The sequence below is a fragment of the Dipodomys ordii genome, unplaced genomic scaffold, assembly GCF_000151885.1.
Source record: "Dipodomys ordii isolate 6190 unplaced genomic scaffold, Dord_2.0 Scaffold84, whole genome shotgun sequence".
Lineage (NCBI taxonomy): Eukaryota > Metazoa > Chordata > Mammalia > Rodentia > Heteromyidae > Dipodomys > Dipodomys ordii.
In genome coordinates this window covers 5,592,549-5,611,466 of record NW_012267300.1, presented here as the reverse complement: position 1 = coordinate 5,611,466, position 18,918 = coordinate 5,592,549, and the positions used below count along the sequence as shown (strand labels likewise).

Below are 18,918 nucleotides of genomic sequence, written 5' to 3'. Positions count from 1 at the left end.
CTGGTCATGGGGCCTGAACTCTGGGCCTGGGCGCTGTCCCTCAGCTCTTCAGCTCAAGGCTAGCGCTCTACCACTTGAGCCATAGCGCCACTTCCGGCTTTTTTCCTTTTGCTTATGTAGTGCTGAGGAATTGAACCCAGGGCCTCAGGCATGCAAGGCAAGCGTTCTACCACTGAGCCACCTTCTCAGCCCATAGTGCTTTACCATTTGATCCACACTTCCACTTCCAGCTTCTTGCTGGTTGACTGGAGATAAGACTGTTAGATTTGTCTGCTAGGGTGGCTTTGAACTTCAATCCTGAGATCTCTACCTCCTAAAGTAGCTAAGATGATAGGTGTGAGCCACCAGCACCACAGCTCCTAGGTATTCCTCCCTTCTCCTAGACGGTTAAGTTCTATGAGGACAGAAACTTGGCTGCTTTATCTATCTCTCCATGATTGGTATGGAGAATGAGGCCTGCCACAATCAATAAATATCTTTTGAATGAACTCAGGGGAAGACCTTCAGATATTTTAAGATCTAAAGTAATAAATTCCCCAAGTCAAGGTCTTCTTGCCAACATCAGGTCACAACTGCTTCCCCTGCATACAGACACTGTGCTGCTCCCATGCCTTCCAGATCCTTCTCTGGTCATGTGGAATATCTGGAGTTTCCCTGGCCAGTGAGAAGACACTAGCTCCCCTAAGTTGCCTCCTCCTCTCCCCCCCGCCCCCCCAAAAGTCATATTAATAATGTATCCTTGCTCTTGTCTGTAAACCTAGCTATTCAGGAAGCTGAGATCTAAGGGTTGAGTTTTGAAGCCAGCCTGGACTAGAAAGTCTGTGAGACTCTTATCTCCAGTTAACCAGCAAAAAGCTGGAGGTGTAGATGTGGCTCAAGTGGTAGAGCACAAGCTTGAGCAAAAATGCTTAGGTACAGCACCCAGTCTGTGAGATCACCCCAGTACTTGCATACAATTTTTTTCTAATAATTATTAAGGCATAAATTCCAGGGTCCTAATACTATGCTAAATGCTTGTCATTTATCTCTTTTAATATCACAGCAACCTTATTTTATAGACAGGCAACTATGAAACAGATTAAGAGAGCTATTGATGGTCACCAGGCTCCAAAGTATGAAACTGAAAAAGGACAGGGCCCGACACAACATAGGCAGAATGAATCTCCAGAAAACTATCAGGTAGCTTACGCCTGTAATCCTAGCTACTCAGGAGACTGAGATCTGAGGATCACAGTTCAAAGCCAGTCTGGCAAAAAAAAAAAAAAAAGTCTGTGAGACTCTTATCTAATTAACCACCAAGAAACTGGAAATGGATGGACTGTGGCTCAGAGTGTAGCCTTTGGCAAGAGTGTTCAGGGACAGCACTCAGGCCCCAAGTTCAAGCCCCCTGACTGAGCCCCCCCCCAATTTTTTTCCCCCAAGGAATCCTGGATTGTTGCATCCTCAGGCTAGGCAACCAAGGCTCTCATGCTGCCCCGATCTTTTTGCTAAAAGCTTCCTCTCAGACTCACCAATTTTCCATGCCTCCATCCCTTATTTCTCCCAGGTGGCCATCTACACCATCTTCCACTGTGTCAGCAGATCTCTAGCAATTAAACTAGCACTCAGGCCATACTGCTTCAGGGGGAGATTACCTTTTTTCCTTGGGCCACCTTTCTCCAGCACCTCTAGATTCCTACATTTGGAATAAATCCTTGGTCTGGCCTCTTCAGCCAGCAAGCCCCTGTTTCTATTTCCTCCTTTAGGGGATCTAGCCAGGCATGAAGTCTGAGCCACTAAAGAGCTCTAAGAGGGGCAGGAATAGCATGCTAATGAATGCAAATCAGTACCTGGGAAAGAGGTGAAAGGCCAGGGAGGTTGTGGAGTTGGGAGAACCAAAAGGGAAGGGAAGGAATTGCTGGGGTGGGGGTTGTCCCTAGATAAGTAAAAAGCTAAAGTCTACAGTTGGAGAAAGGTAGTCCTTTTCCAGATCCTTGATGGGACAGAGGGGGACGAGTATTAATATGTCTTCCTCCATTTTGACTTAATAACCTCCATCTTAGGTCCTTAGCCCTTTCCTCAAATAGGGGAGCAGACCAGGCCTGATCATAATTGACTCCCCTCCCCTCCCCCCAAATGTGTGTGATCTATCACACCCCAGATGCATCAGCAGAACGCTGTCTGCCCAACTGTTGCCACCAGTAAACCCCTGCCCTGGCTAAGTGCTATCCTTGGGCCCCAGTGGTAGCTGCAGAGTACTCCCCACACCTAGTGGAATTCTCCACCCCCCAGACCCCCAGACTCATAAAATACTCCCCTGCACTCAGACAGGCTGCTGTACCCTACCTAACAGGGACAGTCTGTCAGCTTGCTGACATTAAACTTTGCTGCATATGACTTGGTGTCTGAGTGTTCTTCTGGGCTGGAGCTTTCAACAAGTATGCTGGTTTGTGAGAATCTGACATGTCCCTTGTTTCTATAGGTTAGGCCCCACTGCCTTTTACTATTCTACTGGGTTGGAAGAACTAAGGGCTGAGCATGGAAGATGCTCCTTCCTACCCGGCCAGAGCGATGGAGCTAGGAACAGTCCTGAACACTATGACAGCTCCTTTTCCCTCTAGCTCTTGACTTCCAGCTACTGTACATCATAGTTTAGGGAAGGCCTGGGGAGATGTAAACCCCAATCCCAAAAGCAACTTCCAGATTACCTCTCCAGAGTCTTAATTCTCAAGACCGGAAAAGGATAGGCGATTCTTAACCAAAAAGCCAAAGGAGCTAATCTTTAGGCTAGCTGTGAGTCAGACCCAAATAGGCCTAGGGTTGGTTGGCAGCTGTTTAAAATTGCAAATCTCTTCCTCACCTCCTAACCAACCCCTCTTCCTCTTCAAGAAAAAAAAAAATTCAATTGCAAATTTATCTCTGCCTCAGTGCATTCCCCCTTCCCCAACACACTCACACTGGCTCCCCTCCCCCACCTCCCTCCCATTTATTACCAACCTTTAGCTGCAGCAATATTTTTTCTTTTTTTTTTTCTCCTTCCATTTCCCTCCTCCATCTTTTCTTCCTTCCTTCTCTAAATTTCCTTGTCCCCTTCTTTACCCTTCCTATGGAGATAACACTGTAACAGACCTAAAAGTTATCTCCCACCCACAAGCCACCCCCAGGCCAAGAGTTCACCCTCAGATCCACTGCCATTATTCCTGGTAGTTTCTAGCTTCCCTTAGGGCATCTTCTCTCCCTTGGGATCATCTCAGATGTGTGTGACCAATCACAGGTCCTGACATTCTAGTGCTATAAGTAGCAAAGGAGGAAGTGCACAGGCCAGCCGCTGTGGAGTGGAGGTGGGTTATAACCAAAAGGAAAGTGCAGAGGCACGGACTGAGCCTCTGAGGAGAAGGGCTTGGGCAGCTGAGCAGGCAGTGGCGGCAGTGTGATTAGAGGGGAGATTGATGTGAAGGGGCGCCACAGACGGCAGAGAGAGTCAATAAAACGAGAGGATCACATTAGAGGCGACAGAGAGAGCTTTAAATTACAAGGCTGCTGCCACTGAGGGGGATGGGAGGAGGGAGCCCAGGAGCTGAGGGAGGGTGGAGAGCTGAAGGTGTAGTCATCCCCTGAGATGAATAGGCCAGTTCCAAAATGGCCCTTGCTCTCCAGAGCTCCCTCCTAATGCTCCATTGTCTCATGAGGGTGAGGACGAGAGGGGGGAGATGAGAGAAGGCTGTGGGAAAACAGAAGAGACTTTGTTTTGGAACTGCCTTCCTTCCACATTTGGATCTCTTGGTTGTTCCACAGGATAAATTAGGAGAGAAGTACCGCCGCCCCCCCCCAAACAAACAAAGTTGTAAGTACTGAACTGCAAAAGGGAAGCAGATATGGTACTTAGAAATGGAAGACACCAGAAAGCCAGGGGGCAGCAAGACTTGCACTAGGACCAAGGGAGAGAGAGAAAGATTATGAGGCAGACAGAAACAAAATTGTGTACCTGTGAATCGTGAATCTGCAGAAACAGGTAGAAAGCCTAAAGATGGGGAATGAAGTAGCATTTAATTGGAGAATTAGTCAAGCCAAGGAGGTAGGTCAAAAGGAGGACCAAAATGAAGGCTGAGGAACGGACTGTGTCGGTGTGGCTGGGACTGGCTTGCAGAACGGAGGCCATTGAGGCCAAGCATACGGGACACTCCCCCACCCCAGCAACCAGCAGGCCCGGATTCCTCGGTACAAGCCCCCTCCCACCCCAGGCTGACCAGTAGAGGAAAAGAAACACTAGTGCTCCCCAGTGGTCACAGAGGGAATATCACCAAGGACAGGACAGACCAGATAGAGGACATACTTGACTTTATGCACCCCAGATCCCCTCCAGAAAACTTAAAGGAAAACCTGCTTTTCTTGCCCGGGGGCGGGGGGGGGCGGTTACTCACGCCTGTAATCCTAGTTACTCAGGAGGTTGAGATCTGAGAATCACAGTTCAAAGCCAACTGTGGCAGATAAGTCTGTGAGATTCTTTTTTTTTTTTGTCTGTGAGACTAATTAACCACCAGAAAACCAGAAGCAAGCTATGGCTCCAGTGGTAGAGCGCTCACCTTGAGCTGAAGAGCTTAGGGGCAGTGCCCAAGCCCAGAGTTGAAGCCCCACAACCTATAAACACACACACACTTTCTCTCTTTCTCTCTCTCTCTCTCTCTCTCTCTCTCATGGCTTTTCTTTCTTTTCTCCAGATCTGACTACAGGGAGAAAGGCTACAAACAGTTTATCAGACAGTAGCTCAACATTCACTTACAATTTGCATGCAGTGATTTCTGCATTAGAGATTTCCAAATGTGTACCTTTTTTCTAAGTTTCAAATCAGCTTTCCCTTCCTCAGAGCCAATTCAGGATCTTTTCTTTCTAGTTTCCGTTCTTTTGTGTGTGCTGGTACCAGAACTTTGAACTCAGGGCCTTATGCTCTTAACTTAGTTTTTTACCCAAGGCTAGTCCTCTACCACTTGAGCCATATCTCCACTTCCAGCTTTTTGCTACCCAGGAGGTTCAAAGCCAGCCTGGGCAAGAAAGTCCATGAAACTCTTATCTCCAATAAACCACCAGAAAAGCTGGAAGTGGCTCTGTGGCTCAAGTGGTAGAGCACTCGCCTTGAGCTGAAAAGCTCAGGGACAGCGCCCAGGCCCAGAGTTCAAGCCCCATGACCACCAACAACAACAAAAAGTGTCTTAGATTTGTCTGCCTGGGTTGGCTTCAAACTACCGTCCTCAGAACTCAGTCTCCTCAGTAGCTAGGATTACAGGCCTGAGTCAGCAGCAGCTGGCTAGCTCTTTTGTCTTAACTCTGAAATTCTTGCCTTTCTCTCATCTTTATCTCAGCCTGTTGCTTCAAGAGAAGGTACCCATGGAAAGAAAGGAAGAGAACCAGGAAAGATGAAGTGTGTGTGCCCCTACTTAAAGGGAGTTAATGAATGGTACAAAGAACAACTAAACTCTTTTTTTTTTTTTTTTTGGTTGGTCATGGGGCTTGAACTGGGCCTGGGCCCTATCCCCAAGCTCTTCAGCTCTAGGAGAGTGCTCTATCACTTCCAGTTTTCTGAGTGGTTTATTAGAGATAAGAGTCTTGCAGAAGCTGGGCGCTGGTGGCTCACGCCTGTAATCCTAGCTATTCAGAAGGCTGAGATCTGAGGATCGCGGTTCAAAGCCAACCCGGGCAGAAGAGACCATGAGACTCCTATCTCCAATAAACCACCAGAAAACCGGAAGTGGCGCTGTAGCTCAAGTGGTAGAGCGCTCGCCTTGAGCTGAAGAGCTGAGGGACAGTGCCCAGGCCCAGAGTTCAAGCCCCACGACCGACAAAAAAAAAAGAGTCTTGCAGGCTTTCCTGCCTGGACTGGCTTTGAACCGTGAGTCTCAGGTCTCAGCCTCCTGGGATTACAGATGTGAACCACCGGCAGCCGGCTAAACTCTTTCTTTAGTGGAGCTTTCTTCCTCTTCATAGTACTGAAAATCAAACCCAGGCCCTTCTGCACACTTAGCACACATGCTTCACTGAGCTACAGCCCCCAGTCTGGAGCTTTATTACTTAAGGCAGAGAAGGAATATGGACCTTGGATCCATGCAGACCCAGGTTTCATCCTGCTTCATCACTCGCTACAGATCAACCTTGGTAAGTTGCATATGGCCTCAGTTTCTCTATCTGTGAAAATAGGAATAATGACATCATTTCCCAGGGAATACCAAAAATACTGGCATCAGATGAGTTCTTTTTTTGTTGTTGTTAGTGGTGGTGGTGGGACTTGAACTCTGGGCTCTTCAGCTCAAGGCTTGTGCTCTACCACTTGAGCCACAGCACCACTTCCGGTTTTCTGAATGGTTTACTGGGGATAAGAGTCTCACAGACTTTTCCAGTGAGGGTTGGCTTTGAACTGCAATCCTCAGATCTCAGCCTCCAGAGTAGCTAGGATTACAGGCATGAGCCACCGGCACCTGGCAGGTGAGTTCTTTACCTCTTTGTCTTGGCTCTCCTGGAACAAAGCCAGGTGTTTTCTTCTATTTTGCCCCTTGTCAGACTCTTTCTCTACTCTGTGCCCTTTTAGATTGAGGGCAGAATAATAGGTAGATAGGATTTAAATCTAGTCTTTCCAGCAGCAGAGCTGCTGGCCTTCTTGACTGCTTGGCCATGGACACCCATTAACCCAGTGCAGAGTGGAAGCTTTGCCCCTAGGCTCACATTTGTATTGGGTGTAGCAGCAGCTAATGCCTGAATTAAAACTATTATGGAAGCTAGTTGCATATGGCTCATGCCTGTACTACTAGCTACTCAGGGTGTGAGATCTGAGGGTCTTGGGTTCAAAGCCAGACCAAACAGACAGATCCAAGAGACTCATCTCCAATTAGCTAATAAAAAGCCAAAAAGTGGAGGTATAGTTCAAATGGTAGAATGTTGAGTCCCAGAGTTCAAGCTCTAGTGTACACACACACACACACACACACACACGCACGCACGCACGCACACACCCACACGCGCCAGAGGCTGGGAAGGTGGCTCAGTGGTAGAGCGCTTGCCTTACATGTATGAGGCCCTGGGTTTGATTCCTCAGCACCACATAGCAGAAAAAGCTGGAAGTGGAGCTGTGGCCCAAGTGGTAGAGCATTTACCTTGAGCTGAAGAGCTCAGGGACAGCACCCAGGCCCAGAGTTCAGGCCCCATGATTGGCAAAAAAAAAAAAAAGAAGACAAGCCAGGTGCACCTGTAATCCTACTTACTTAGGAAGCTAAGATCTGAGGATCACCATTCAAAACCAGCCTGGGCCAGACACTTATCCCCAATTAACCACCACAGAAGCCAGAAGTAGAGCTGTGGCTCAAGTGGTAAGGCGCTAGGCTCAGGGACAGCATCCAGACCCTGAGGACTGTGCCAGCCCCCAGACTGGCACAAAAAACAATAACAACAAAAACCCTACTATGGCCTCTCCTTCCACTTAAAAATCATCATTTTCTTCTTTCTCTCTCTCCTTTTTTCTTCCTTCCTTCTGACAGGGTCTCGCTGTACAGCCCAGGCTAGTCTCAAACTTATGATCCTTACCTTCGCCTTCCTGCTGGGATTAGATTGTGCACCACCACCCATGGCTTCTAAATCTTACATTTTATGTTTAAAAAGAAAAAGAAAAAATACTATATCTCCATTGTCCTACATCTTTTCCTTCCCTTCTGCCCACAGTACTTTACTCACTTTGTTCAAGGAAAGTTTTGTTCAAAGGAGAAAAAAATGGCAGGAAATGAAGTAACCAAAAAATGTCACAAAAGGTAAGGAAAGAGACAGTGAAGGCAAAGAAAAGGAGGAAGTGAGAGGTGAGGTAAGGAAGTAAGGAGATCTTGATTTGCATATGTAAATATTGGATTTCTTTCAGACCTCCCAGCCGTGGCACTGGGTTGGGCTGGTGGATTGTTCCCAGTGAGAAAGGGGCAGCAAAAAGGCTCTTATACCTTGCGGTATGTTTAAGGTGAGTATGGAGAGAAGCGGGTGAAATGTGAGGAGAAACACGAGACTGTGGAAGAAGATGAGAATGGGTAGGGAGGAGGTAGGGGTAGAAGAGAGGCTGAGCTAAAACTACACATTTACATGTGCATAGACTTGTTTGAGTGTGTTACAGAGTACCTGCTGCTGGGGAGGGCGGGTATCCATGTCCAGGAAAGGAACAGCCTGCCTAGGCATCTCCCTCATGACTCAGAAATTACTATGTGCTTTATGATATCAGTATGGAAGTGCTCTACTGCACAGATGTGTCATTTTACAGTGAGTACACTAGAGAGATTCGTGTGTTCAAGCTAGCAACCACATTCTTTTGTATGAATACTTGTTAGGGGGAGGTCAGGGGGGTCGTGCCCTTCAATTCAGACTCGGGAATCTGTCTAATCCTGGCATAGTGGACCTCCCTGGAAGACTTTGATCTCCCTGAGTTTAGAAGAATTTGTAGGCAACTCTTCTATAATTATTTGGAAGGGTGCCATTGTAACAGATTAAGTCTTTCTGGTTCTTTGATTTAATGTGAACCTATGTTATATAATTAATTCTATTTAAACTACTATTACACATATTCCAGGTTCAGCATCCCTATCTGAAAATCCAAAGTGTGGGCTGAGGATGTAGAACAGTGGTAGAGTGCTTGCCTAGCATGTACAAGGCAATGGGTTCAACTCCCAGCACTGAAAAAAAGAAAATTTCAAAATCAGAAACCTTTTGATCACCAATATGACATCAATATCATGTAAGGAGTCATAAACAAAGTGCAGATGCATTACATAAAATTTCCTTCAGGCTTATATGTATAAAGTATATGTGAAACACAAGTGAATGTCAGGTTTAGTCCTGGATCCCCTCCCAGAGATATATTATAAATACACAAATATTCCAACGTCCAAAATACTTATCTTCCTAAATTTTAGGATAGGTAGTACTTGCAATAATAGTAAAAGCCAGTGGCGCTGTAGCTCAAGTGGTAGAGCGCTCGCCTTGAGCTGAAGAGCTGAGGGACAGTGCCCAGGCCCAGAGTTCAAGCCCCAGGACCAACAAAAAAAAAACAAACAAAGAACTGAGGGACAGTGCCCAGGCCCAGAGTTCAAGCCCCAGGACCAACAAAAAAAAAACAAACAAAGAACTGAGGGACAGTGCCCAGGCCCAGAGTTCAAGCCCCACGACCGACAAAAACAAACAAACAAAACATTCATTTAGGGGCTGGGAAGGTGGCTCAGTGGTAGAGCGCTTGCCTTGCATGCTCAAGGCCCTGGGTTCGATTCCTCAGCACCACATAAGCAAAAAGAAAAAAGCCGGAAATGGTGCTGTGGCTCAAGTGGTAGAGCACTAGCCTTGAGCTGAAGAGCTGAGGGACAGTGCCCAGGCCCAGAGTTCAGGCCCCACGATCGGACCCAAAAAAAAAAAAAACCAAATAATAGTAAAAGCCAATATTTTTCACTGTTTATCATGTGACAGGCATTGTGTGGAAAGCTCAGCATGTATCATGTCACTAATCCACTACAACCTAGGAGTACATATAGCCTCTTTCCCATTTTATAAATATGGAAGCAGGCTGATAATGGGTTATATGATTTTTAAGTCCTCCCATTTAGAAATTAGAGGCAAGATTGGAATTCACATAACTGACTACAAGACCCTGCTCTTGGGTTACTTTGTGAGCTTCTTAACTCTGGCATGTATTTTGAATAAGGTTTTTTTTTTTTGGGGGGGGGGGTCCGGTCGTGGGGCCTGAACTCTGGGCCTGGGCACTGTCCCTCAGCTCTTCAGCTCAAGGCTAGCGCTCTAACCACTTGAGCAACAGCACCACTTCCGGCTTAAATTTTCTTTTTTTTGCTTATGTGGTGCTGAGGAATCGAGCCCAGGGCCTCAGGCATGCAAGACAAGCGCTCTACTACTGAGCCACCTTCCCAGCCCTTGAATAAGGTTTTGGATATGGTTGTTACTCTGCCCTTGTGTGTTGCCTGGAACCATATACTCTCATGCTCCTCTTTGCATCTGGAGGTACTATGTGGTCTCCCAGTTCATTTCTTAGTGTAAGATAGGCCAGTTAGTTGTTCTATTCAACTCTATGAACGCCACTCATGCCGAAGTCTATGAAGGCTTACTGGCTATTCTGTTTGCTGGGAGAGAGATCAGGTAGGGAGGGTTACTTGGATGATGGTAATGATGCAAGTAGCCATTTGTGATAGCTCTTAAATTGAAAGTCTGGACTAAGGATATAGCTTTGGTTTACATGAACAAGGCCATGAATTTGATTCCCAGTACCTCAAAAAAACTAAATCTCAAGCCGGGCACTGGTGGCTCACACCTGTAATCCTAGCTACTCAGGAGGCTGAGATCTGAGGATCGTGGTTCAAAGCCAGCCCGGGCAGGAGAGACCATGAGACTCCTATCTCCAATAAACCACCAGAAAACCGGAAGTGGCGCTGTAGCTCAAGTGGTAGAGCGTTCGCCTTGAGCTGAAGAGCTGAGGGACAGCACTCAGGCCCAGAGTTCAAGCCCCACAACCGACAAAAAAAAACAAAACAAAAAAACTAAATCTCAGCCATGTACCAGTGGCTCATACCTATAATCCTAACTACTCAGGAGACTGATATCTGAGGATCAAGGTTTGATGATAGACTGTAGGACAGTCTTGTGAGACTCTTATCTTCAGTTACCCACCAAAAAATCAGAAGTAGAGCTGTGGCTCAAGTAGTAGAGCACCTTGGGTAAATAAACCGAGGGACAGCACTCAGACCCTTAGTTCAAGCCCCAGTTTTTGCATACACATAGGCATGCATGCATGCATACACACATACATACACACATGAAAAAATTCAAAGTTTATACATATGTATCCATATTAGCATATGAATTTCACAGTACAAGCAATCTGGTATTATTTAAAAAACATTCCCAGCCTTGGAGCTGGGAATGTTTATGATCCTAGCACCAAAAGAAAACAAAAACCCCACAGCCTTTAGAAAGTCCAGAATCTAACAGACCAGGAATTCAATTCTGACTCTATTTCTTCAGACATAAATGGCCTCAACTAAGTTGCTTAAAACTTCAATTCTTCATAGAAAAATGGAAAGAGTACTTCATGGAGTGGTGTCCTTTGAGATGATCATTATCAACACTGGCATTTTGGTTGTGATCAATAAATAGAAACGATGATAAACCATCCACATGCCTTATTTTCTGAGTGGGAGGGGGGGGCTATGTATAAATTTGCTCTTTGATTGTGTGCATGGGGAAGGCTGGCTGCTTGGGTGTAGCGCCTCTTTGAGCACTAGTGGAGATGCTTGCTCTCACCCCTGCCAGGTTTCCCGTAGACCCTGAGGTTATTCCTGTGTGGGCCCTGGGCTTCCATTTATCATCAGGGTGCCTTGTGCAGTATGTTACTATAATGCCTATATGTGTTGGTGGCTGGCACGGGAGTGTTTGGGGTGGTGGTAATTACTGGGATGGCCTGGCCCTAATGAGTGTGATCTTGTTACACTCTCCCTGCCTATAATGGAGCTAACCTCATTTCACAGCCATTAGAGATGGAGATGAAGCCCTGCCCACAGGCCACCAGCTGCAGCTTTCACAGCCTTGGCCACATTCTTTCCCTCTGGCTTGCCACTGATCCATTCCTCATCTCCTTCTCCCTTCTCCTGGCTGCAGGTTTCTCACGCCTGTTCCCCATTGTTCCCTTCCCCATCTACCTTTCCACTCCTCTGTCCTTTTCACATCTCCCTCTGTCTCTCCATTCCTGGGTTCCTTTCCTTTCACTCCACGTCCTCCCCATTATCCCCCCCCTCCACACACACACTGATCTGTCACCACATTTCCATTTCTCCATCCTCTTTTCCTGCACCCCTCCCCCCCTGCTGCTGCTGCTGTCCTTCCCCTCCCCCATGTTGCCCTGTCTGACCAAAGGACAAATCTCAAGGGGAAACCAGCAAAGACAAACAAGGCACAGTGACTTCATTATCATCATTAATTTGCCACTTCAGTTCCTCCCACAAGGGTCAAAGCCAGCAAGGCTTGAACTCAGGACTGACCTGAGGCCATGGTGTAGCTTTTCAGTTGGACCTTACTACCACCCATTCTCCCCTCTCCTTGTTCTCCTCTACCTCCTCCTGGCTTTCTGTAAAACTCTTTCCTAGTCCTCACAGCCAATAGCCTCCATTACCTTTTCATTTAAATCACGGCCATCTCTCAGGCTCCCTCTTATCTCCAAGTCACTCCCTGTATTGCTGTCAGACTCTCCTGGCTCCGTCTGTCCTGAACCACTTTCTTCTCCTTCCCTCTTGTTCTTCCTTCTTTCTAATGCCTAAGGCACGTCTTCCCTAAAGAAGTGCCAGGCTAGTTTTGGAAACCATGTAGCCGGAAGAAGACTGAGGTGAACAAAAGGCATTTGTGGCCCAAGCATCCAGTTTTAACAACATGAGATGAAGAGAAGCTGCAGGAAGCAGGAGGTTGATCTATCGAGGACACAGAAAACCTAAATTTATACCCACGCCTCAAGAAAATGCACTGAAGGACTGGGGAGAGGGCTTTGGGTTTTTGTAAGAGACAAACCAAGGAATGAAAATTTTGAGAATCTAAATGGCATTTTCCCTATCACTGCCTCCAGGGAAACACGATCCAACACTCTTCTCCTACCCTCTGCCCTCCTGCATTGAGAAGCCAAATGACTAGCAATTGACTCTTGACCTTTCTCCCAAGCTGAGCCCCAAAGGGAGAGGTTGAGGATAGTAGCTGTGACTGAAGGAGACCCTGGGGAAATGTGTACACAGAAAGAAAAAAATTCTGGCCCACACCCATCCTGCCTCTCTGCGTTTTCACTTGAACAAGCTACCCAGGCCCAGACCCTACACACTCTCTCTTCTATCGGTGGAGGGCTGGCTTCTGCATACCTTGAACAATTAAGTCCTAGTTACCTAGGTCCCATGCATATACCATTCTAGTGGGTGGCCCTGCCGTGAATTTCAGGATGTGAATTTGAGCTAGGATGTAATCCCATATTCCTGCTCAAACACAGAGGAGAGTTCCTATTCTCTTATTTGACTTTGGGGAGAGCGGGGAATGTTAAGGGGTACTGTGCTCTCGGTAGGAATTATAAAACTAATTAATGTCTTGTAGGTGTGTGTAGTTCTCACTGACATAGCTTGGTGATAAAAAAGATCCACCTGCTCAAAGTCAACTTCACATCGGTCACCATCCCTAGCCTAGGATACAAGAAGGATGGATAGGAAGGTAGTTCCCTGGAGAAGCAAGGGGTTCTGGGAAAGTGGGTGGTGGGATGTCTAAGCTTAGTGTGAGAAGCCTGAGAAGAAAGATGGAAAAATCAATGAAATGAGTTTCTAACGGTGAGGTAAAAGACCGCTGTGTCGACAGCCTGTCGCATGCTACAAAATATGAGCAGCTAAAGTCTGGCTGTGGCTGACAGCACATACAGCCACTACTGTCTTCCTGTTAAGCCCTCATCCACCAGTCTCTTCTGCCGCTCTGGCCTTTCTTATAGAGTCAGACTCTTTCCCCAGAGCTGCAGCACTGTCTCCCCCTATCTTCCCCTTCCTCTCCCTATATTTCTAGATTTCTCACCATTGAGTCTTTGACTCTTTTTTGCAATAACAGATTAGACCTCTCTGACCCTTGTGATGAGCTCTATATATCGTGCTATTCCTTCTAGATTCTTCTGGATTTTCAGCAATGGTCAGTCAAATGTCAAGGCCATCCCTTACATTCTTTTTGGTTGGCTGTAGGGCTTGAACTTTGGGGCCTGGGTGCTGTCCCTGAGCTTTTCAGCTCAAGGCGAGTACTCTACCACTTGAGCCACAGTGCCACTTCCGGCTTTCTGGTGGTGAATTAGAGGTAAGAGTCTCACGTACATCCCTGCCTGCACTGGCTTTGAACTGTGTGATCCTCAGATCTCAGCCTCCTTAGTAGCTAGGATTACAGGCGTGAGCCACCGGTGCCCAGCTTGTCCCTTACAGTCTTTACATCAAAGTCTGGGCAGCAGGAATTTCTGCCTCCTGCCTTTGGTCCATTTGACCAATGATGACTTTCTCACAACCACCTGGGTTTACAGGGATAGGTGCTTAAGGATAGTTCTAGTCCTGATTTATTCATTGAGTTGTTGCCATCCCATTGTTGGTTATTATGTAGGGACAGGGGGATGACTGGTTCCATTGTAGTTTTATGATTGGAGAATGGGGGTGGAGATACTTCAATTCTGTTTTAGCTACTGTCTTTGGAAACAACTCAACCTTCTCTGGAAACCACCTCTTTCTCTGTCCCCATCTGCATCTTTCTTTTGGGCTTCTAGGATGGTTCCTTCATGTTTTCCTCCCATTATCTCTTTATACATTTCCAAGCTCAGCTAGAGAATTAGCCCTGGCTGTCTCCGTGTGTGTCTGACCCAGTCCCTTGCCTTTCTCTACCTCAGATCTTACTGTTGCCGGCTTACCTTCCTTCTGGCCCTTCCCTCCAATTTCCCAACTAGCCCATTTTATGAAGATGTAGGTCTTGGAGGTAGAGTCCAATGTAGACTACTTTTAGTAAGTATTAAGCCTGTTCCATGTGATAAGATACTCTGCGAGGTGCTGAAAACAACCAGAAACTAGACAGTTGCAACCCCTGCTCAAATGACCATTGTAACGCTGTATCCAACCCTGTGTCTCTAACCAGACAGCTTAGTCTCCTCACTAAGACCATTTCTCCCCACTTTATCTACAACCGAATTCCAATGTGCTCTACCACTGCTCTGATCCCCTCACTGTTTTCCCAGCTTTGCTTCCATTTTCAAACTTAAAGCCAGCTTCCTCTGATATTTGCAACAATTGTGCCTGCTTACAAAGCCCTTCTCCTTTTCAGCTGCTCTGTAACTGCCATTTCCAATTTTCTTTCTTCTTTGACCACCTATCAGTCTTACCATCAGGACTTTAAGGCCTACTCTCTCCCAAGGTCCCATTTTTTGCTTCTGTCAGTCCTAGCAAACCTCAGACATTCACAAACAGGAGTAGTTGGGGACAGCGATTGTCCTGAGCTCCCAACAGCCCCAGGAAAGTAAGTTTAAGATACCCCTCAGGAATCCTGCAGATTTGACCCCCCTAGAGCCCCAACCCGACAAGTAATGCAGTTTTCCAGCAAAGCAGCAGGTTGTTCCTGTATGGTTCACACGGTAACACCAGCTGCCTTTGACATCATGGAGGGAGGAACCCTGTCAAGTTGCCAAGGCAACACGAGCAATTTATGACATCAGAAGCCTGAAGTCTGATCCTCAGGGGGCTAGGAAGAGTCAAGTTCCTGTCAGTTGAAGTAAATGGAAATTCTGTCTTTTCTATTTCTTTGCTTGTGTTCTCCTGGCTTAAGAATGAAATGCAAAGGCCTTTGGTAAAGTGGAGAATGCGGCCAATGAAATGAATGCTTATAAGGTTTTTCTCTCCATTCGACATAGCCACACTATCCTCGTGGTATTTCTGCTATGCCTTTTTTTTTTCCTTTCCCCAAATCGCCTACCCCCTGCAGTGGTTTCTTTGCATTGGTCTCTGCTGGGTCCTCCTCACACCAGAGGCATTTGTTTCCTTTGATAATCTCATCCTCTCTTCCCCAGTAAGCTCTGCAGCTCTGATCTGCTTCAGCACTCCTATCTTCACCATCCATTTACCTTCTTTGTACCATAGTCTTTCCCTTCTCATCTTTTTCTTCAAATCCTCTCTTCTCCCATTTACTACTGTATTTCATATTGCTTTTTTAAAAAACCTGCTCTTTAGGAATATCCTGTCATTTCTTTTCCCTTTTCCATATATAGCTATTAACTCATACTTCATTCTCTCAATTTTTCATGAATCACCACTCATTTCTTCTGCTCCCATTCTGCATAGATTTTCTTCCTTCCTTTACATGTCTCTCACATCATACATTTCTCTACATACATTTCTAGTGCATCCGGCCTCCTCTTTCCCTTCCATAATTCTGTTCACCTAGGAAATATTCCATTATCTGCCCATATCTATCTTCTCCTTTTATTCACACTTCTGATGTCTACAAAAACAATGCTGGCCTTAAAACCAAGATAAACTATTCAGACCATTTGTCCACTTTTACCATTCCTCAGGCTGAATGACCCTGATGTACCATAGGTTCTCTCAAAATAATAAAAACTATCTCGTGTTCAATCTAAACATCATCATAGCAGGAGCCCAGGAGAAAAATGAACTACAAAGTGAAGAAAAAAAAACCTACCACTGATATGTAAAATGAACTGAAGGATGAGAAGATGAGGGGCAGGCGGGCAGGGTGGAGCCTAGAGTCCTAGAGCACATACCCTTATAAAATCAAAGTTGACAGTTAACTGACATAATGGCACTGAATGATGAAGGGGTTACAAGCCCCTGGAAGCCCACTGAATTGATTTCTTGGCCTTTTTATGTGCCTTCATGAACCCCATCTCCCATCTCTCTGAGCCCTTTGCTTGTGGTATCTTCTGCTGCTGGAATTAAAATGTTGGGCAACGGATAAAAGAAACTTAGGGTGACCAAAGAGAAAAGGTAGGAATAATGGGAACAAAGACGGAGAATAAGCAAGGAGACCGAGGACTACAAGGATAGAAAAATGGGCTGAAATAAATGGGAAATGAAAAAATACATTCAATGGTAAAGTGGGGGAAGGGAGGAAAATTAAGTCAGCAGGAAGGAGGTTTGTGGTGGGAAGCTCCTCCAAAGGCAAATGGCATAGGAGAGGCCCACAGTGAGTCCTGATGGGGAGGGCACATGGCAAGGGGACAGTCAGCAATTCTAGGAAGTTCCAAAGCTTCTGTGCTTAAGGTGGAAGGGGAGGTTGTCCTGGTCACGTAGAATAGGTGCACTGGTGTCTTTGGGAGGAGACACATACCTCTATTCCCTTTGGTACTCTCAGGCCCCTAACCAGTGACTACTACAAGCATAGCTGATAAGCAAACTCCAAAGTAGCTGAAAAGGCCACAGATATCAGGACCTATCCTCAAGGAGGGAGCATGGCATAGTTCTAGGTGACAGAACAGTCTGGCAGCCAAGGTGTGACACATAGTGACAGGGGCACACAGGGAGAGGATCACTCGATGAGAAGTCACAGTAGAGACAGTGGCACACAACTGGAGATGGATAGGGTGGGGAAGACAGGTAGAAGAATGGCAAAACCAAGAGATGGGGACACACGGACAGAGATCAACGGGGCTAAAGACAGACAGAAGCGTGGTCCAGTGCTTTAAAATGAGCAGGTAGAGTCGGGGTGGAGAGGGCAAGGCAAAAACGCTTCACCTTGAACGAAGCGTCCCTCATCTACTCGCACCTTTTCCAATTAAAAAAAAAAATTTAAGCTCAACTTCCGGCAAAAACGAAAATTGAGAGTATCCATAGTCCCCTCCCAGCCGGCACCCTAGCGCGCTAGCCCATCCATCAGCCTCCGGGCCCACGTTCCTTCTCCATCCCGCAGTCGGCGGGAGGCCTGTGTGACCCCGGCCCCTCCGGGCTGGTACTTCCAGCCTTGGCACTCACCCGGCCTCCCCTTCCCTCCAAGAACCCCGATCCCCGTAAGGCTCGGCGCGGTCCGTCTAGTCTCGTTACCCTCCGTCTGTTGGGCTGGCCCCTGCCTTTCCCTTCGCTGTCTCTCCCACCACCCCGGCATTCCCCCCACACACACTCTCACGTCTTCTCTCCCACGCCCACCCCCACTTCTCCCCGGTACGTCTGTCCGTCTGTCCGTGTCCCCCTCCCCCAGCCCCTTCCCGTCCCTCTCCGTCCCCTCCAGCGGCAGCCTCCGAGCGCCTCCTCTCCTCTCGGTCTCGAGCTTCCAAAGAGCAAGGAAGGGAAGAAGAGTGAGAGGGAGAGGGGAAAAAAAAAATAAAAAAAACACAACCAACCCAGCAGCATCGGAAATCGATGCACTTACACCTCAGCTGGAAGCAGGGACGGGAGTCGAACCGCGGCCGCCGAGCCGCGCGAGGCGGGAGGGGAGGGGGCGGCTCTTGCAAGGGACTTCTCCGATGTGTTGATTCCTTTTTTCCCCTCCTCCTCCCTCCCTCCAGCGCTCGCTCCGGGGCGTCAGGGACGGAGATGGAAAAAAAAATAAATAAATAAATTCACGGCGGTGAGGGAAGTGAAGGAAAATAATCAATGCTATTTGGCTGCGGCTGAAGTGTTTTCCCGGCTTCGTGAGGGGGTTTCCATTGATTCACCCTGGGCACTCGCTCGCTCCCTGCCTCCTCCTCCTCCTCCTTCTCCTCCTCCTCCTCCTCGCCCTCCTCCTCCTTGCCCTCACTCCTCCGCCTCATTCACTGGCTGGAGCCGAGGCGTCCCACACAATGGAATAATCAATACCCAGGCGCCCGGGGCGGCCCCACTGAGCAGGTGCAGCAGCCTGTCCGCCGCGGTGCGTGCCGGGAGTTGTAGTCAGCACGCACCCTCCGCCCCCCCCCCATTCTCTTCCCCCCCACTCCCGCCTCAGGTATGCTCGCGCAGGGCTCGCTGAATCCTGGTTCAGGGCCAGGACCTGCTGGCTACCCGTGTCCAGGGTAGCTCCAGGCCGGCTTTAGGCCTGCCCGCTCTTGGCAAAGAGGGAATTTCTTTTTCTGTCCCCTCCTCCTCCTGCCTACAGAAACCATACATGTGTTTTAAATCAGCTTTGAAACAGGCTCTAGCTTAACAGCTTCCCAAAGCTATTAGAGGTCCACTCCCTTCTGCCTTACTCCTCCTTCCTTCCTAGTGGGTACTAGAACCTTCTTTCAGCCTTCCTAGTGGGTATTAGAACGTTCTCTCAGCAATTATTCTCCCCCCCCTCGCCCCCCAGGGCCTGAATTCTGGGCCTGGGCGCTGTCCCTCAGCTCTTCAGCGCTAGGCCAGCGCTCTACCACTTGAGCCACAGCACCACTTCTGGCTTTTTCTGCTTTTGTGGTGCTGAGGAATCGAACCC

General features: G+C 47.6%; 1 protein-coding gene across 1 annotated transcript in view; it reads right to left on the bottom strand.

Moving 5' to 3' along the window:
- The window catches only part of Zfhx2 (zinc finger homeobox 2), a 35,140-nt gene extending 16,936 nt beyond the window's left edge, over positions 1–18,204 (bottom strand). Inside the window, exon 1 of the mRNA XM_013025347.1 lies at positions 17,899–18,204. The gene's annotated coding sequence lies outside the window, so the exon portion shown is untranslated. The remainder of the gene's footprint in view (positions 1–17,898) is intronic.
- Between the last annotated feature and the right edge of the window lie 714 nt (positions 18,205–18,918).